Raw genomic sequence first — 4514 nt, forward strand, 5'->3', positions numbered from 1 at the left:
TAAATCATTAGCCTGCACCCTATTTATGGCCTCAGGAACAGGTGGCTGCCTCCATTCTGTCCATTTGTGACCTTGCCTTCACTAGGTGTGTTGGTGTTGTATGTAAAAAACAAATCTGAACTGAGAAAAGTAAGTTAATGTGTATGCACAATGTAAGTGCATATTAACACATGACCATTAACCAGAGAAAACAAAAAGCAAAAAACACAATATCCTGAACTAAAAAGTAAAAAATATACTGCAAATAATGCATAAAGGTAATAATAATAATAAGGGTATTTAGTAAACATCATTTTGATCAAAATAATGTACAAGCCATCCCGCCACGTCACGGCAACCCTTGTGGGACAGTCCCTACTCTAGTATTTAAAACCTTTTCACTTGCCAAGTGGCGTAAATGTGAATAAGGGTCGAGCGGCTGAACCACTAGTAACAGCTTAGGCCAGACTGGATGGCTTTCCCAGCTCAGAAAAAGGGCGGTCACACCCCTATATGCACTGAATGCACAATGAAATGAATAAAAAACATTGTTGTATGTGCAACATGGCAGACAGTCTGAGTTTCAACACAACTGAGCAGGTTCTCTTCAACTGGCTTTTGTCATGGTGCTTTGGCCAACCATACCCAGTGATAGTGGATCCGCGGAGGAGGAGACGCATGTGGGTACATCCACTTTTGAGGCAACGACTCACAAGAGGTCATTTTCACCGCCTCTATTCTTCTCTGCGGGAGCATCCGGCTAAATTCTACCAATACTGTCGCATGAGCCTTGCAACATTTGATCGACTCTTGGAGACAGTGTGCCCTGAGATAACCTTTCAGGACACAAGGATGCGCAAAGCTAAATCTGCAGAGGAGCGACTTCTACTCACAATAAGGTATGTACTACACAACCACATTCTCTATGTTCATAATGTGTTAGTCCAAGAAGCCAAAAATACATACCTTGGGCAAGTTTAATGCCCTCACCTTAGTCCACATATGTTTCAACTTACAGACCAGAATGTTATGTGTAATATGTACTGAATATCACTTATTTGTTCTGCAACCAAATATGTGTGTTAGTCGATCTGAATTCCTAAAACAAGGTTGGTATGTATGTACCTTTTTTTTGTAATTTGTGCATTCTAAAATGTTCAATTTCTGTTGTTCTTCAGCTTCCTGGCCACTGGCCTGTCTTATGCCGCCCTCCACCATGAGTTTCTGATTGGAAGATCTACCATTTCTGGCATAGTCAGGTCAACATGTAGTTTTATCCAGATTTCAATACATCAAGTCGTCATGCCCGAGCCCAGGATGGAAGACTGGTTGAGGATATCAAGGGACTTTGAGGAGGCATGCCAGTTTCCTAATTGTATTGGGGCCCTTGATGGCAAACATATCCGGGGGCGTAAGCCGCCGAACTCTGGCTCCAAATTCTTCAATTATAAACAATACTTTTCTGTTGTATTGTTGGCTCTGGCCGACCCTCCATACAAGTTTATAATTGTTAACATTGGGGCCTATGGAAGGACGGGAGACTCTAGAGTCTTCAATGCTTCCATTATGGCTCGGCGGCTACGCACCAACCAGTTGGATCTACCACCACCACGCCAGCTACCAGGATCAACTCAAGAATCAGTCCCTTATGTCCTTGTGGCAGATGAGGTGTTTCAGTTAACACGCAATGTCATGAGGCCATATCCCCGATGCAACCTTGACCACAGGCGCAGAATTTTTAACTTGCGCCTATCACGTGCTTGGCGACTGGTGGAGTGTTCCTTTGGCATTCTTTGTGCCAAATGGCGGGTACTCCAGTCTGCCATTCAGCTGAGTAAACAAAATGTTAATGAAGTAGTTAAAGCCTGTGTGGTTCTTCATAACTTCACCAGGATACATGATTGTTCCTCCTCTGCTGATGTTGTGCGTAGGCCGGACAATGTGCGTAGGGTGAGACCACCTATCAACCCTCAACGTAGACCGCTCTCTGGGCTCAAAGTGCGTGATATTTTCACTAATTACTTTATGTCACCTGAGGGGGAAACTTCTTGGCAAGAGCATGCTGTATCTATGATATAATTTTTGGTTTTATGTGTGTCTAAATATATATATTTCTACCCCTTCTGATTCTATGACTGTTTACTTGCATTGGTAAGCGTATGTTAGTATGCTGACACGGTTTTTGGGAATTGAGACATAGATGTAAACTGTAGTAGAGAAATTTTTACTTTTGCCTTTTTTTGTTTTGTTTTTTTTAAAGGCAAACATATTATTGCCATATGATAACTGTGGCAATGGGCCAAATTGGCCTTTTTGCAGATGTGAACATTTTTGAAAAATACAATTTTCACACATAACAAAAAATAACATAATGCAATACCAAAATTGTTACATTAGACATTTTGAATCCAAAGGAAAAACGAGGTGGTCTCCAGCACCAAAATTCTAGGAAAAAGAAAAAACTCACATTTATTAGGAAGCTTTTCAAATCATATTATTAAGCCACCATGACAGGCAAGGATACCTTACGCGTTTCAGACACATATTACATGTCTGAAAAAAGACAATATTTCACCGCGCTATCCTGGGAAAGTCAAAGGATGAAAATAGACTACTCACTTGATAATGCATAGAAAAGGCGTGCTGTCCTTATTCAATTAGTCACTTTTTTGGCAGCTAACTATATTCCCAAATCAAGGCGAACAGCCTCAAGAACATCACGCTCTCTATATGTATTATCAAGTGAGTAGTCTATTTTCATCCTTTGACTTTCCCAGGATAGCGCGGTGAAATATTGTCTTTTTTACAAAGGATGAAAATAGACTACTCACTTGATAATACATATAGAGAGCGTGATGTTCTTGAGGCTGTTCGCCTTGATTTGGGAATATAGTTAGCTGCCAAAAAAGTGACTAATTGAATAAGGACAGCACGCCTTTTCTATGCATTATCAAGTGAGTAGTCTATTTTCATCCTTTGACTTTCCCAGGATAGCGCGGTCAAATATTGTCTTTTTTACAGACATGTAATATGTGTCTGAAACGCGCAAGGTATCCTTGCCTGTCATGGTGGCTTATTAATATGATTTGAAAACCTTCAGAATAAATGTGAGTTTTATCTTTTTTCTAGAATTTTGGTGATGGAGACCCCCTGTTTTTTCCTTTGGATTAGGATTTAGAGCAACAGTTGAACCCCACTGGACATCTCCTGGCATCAGACCGCTTATGGACACTGATGTACGGTAGGCGTAAAGAATGTTCATGTTTTGATGCTCTTATAAATTGTGGTAAGTTAGGGAAGTAGAAGGCGGAAGAGCAGCCTGTGGTTGCTGCTGGCTACTTTACCCACATCATGGGCAACAGTATGCCCCCACACAGGGCGATGTTGGGCAGTGTCCTTCCTCCTGGGACTGTTGGGGGTACTGGCCAGAGTAATAATGAATAGGGGCATCTTGTTGGCTCGGGTAGGCCCGTGTCTCATACCCACCAATATAGCCATGTCGTCCCCAACCAGGTTGGGACCAGCCTCCAACACTGGGTGGGAAAAAGTGGCCATATTGGTGTGGTTGGCTAGAGGCAGACATATGTTGCTGGTGTTGTAAAGGTTGGGTAGGGGGAGGAAGGGGGTGAGGTGTAGGCCCACGTATTTGAGGATCCTCAGATGCTTGCTCAAGCAGGCTCTGTGTGGGTGGTCTAAGGCGCATTAGATTTCTGGGTGAAAGCTGCCACCTCTCCAGATATTCAAAGAGCTCATATGGGGTATTGGATGGTGTGCTTGCATCAAGCAGGATCTGAAAACATCCTCGAATACGGAGCCTCACCTCATGGGAAAGGGCACGAAGATAAAGGGCCAGGCTACGTGAGTATGCCTCCTCGCCATCATCTGTATTCACTCTAGCCAGATAGTTGAGGACCCCTGTGTCCACATTGGTCCGGGTATCTTGGGCAGGGATCTGGCGCCTTCTTCGTCCTTACCTGGATGTTCCAGCAGGCTGTGGAGAGCCCCGGATCTGGGCAGTTGGGCTGCTGCTCATGTTGCCCTGCTCCTCCAGTATGGCTGATGGTGCAGCAGCAGACGGTCCTGGTGGTGGGGTTTGTGGCGCAGGCACTGGGTTCTCCTGAGAGGATTCTTCACCCATGCTTCTTGTAGGGGGGAAGATGGGCCAGCCACCTCATCCCCTACAGGATCAATGATGGGCTCTGTATCTGAGCCCGTTCCTCTATCCGTAAGGTTGGACTGAGTTCTGTTACGAAATAGAACAGAGCCAAAAATAAATCAAAATTTTTGGTACTGTAAAGTATCAGTGTAATGTAGTGTGAGGTATCTACTTACGGTCTCAGATCCGGAACAGGGGCGAGGAAGGAGAGGCGGTCATAATATATGTATTTTCGCTTTACGTAGCCCGCATCACCACTCCTGGACCGCTGCTGACGTTCCCGCCTGTACTGATCGCGAATGCTGCGCCAGCGTCTCATCACATCTTCCACTGCAATGTGACAGGAAATATTCTCAATTTTACATATTTGATCGGTCAC

This window comes from Dendrobates tinctorius, unplaced genomic scaffold, assembly GCF_039654945.1.
Source record: "Dendrobates tinctorius isolate UK_male_01 unplaced genomic scaffold, ASM3965494v1 ptg000019l, whole genome shotgun sequence".
Lineage (NCBI taxonomy): Eukaryota > Metazoa > Chordata > Amphibia > Anura > Dendrobatidae > Dendrobates > Dendrobates tinctorius.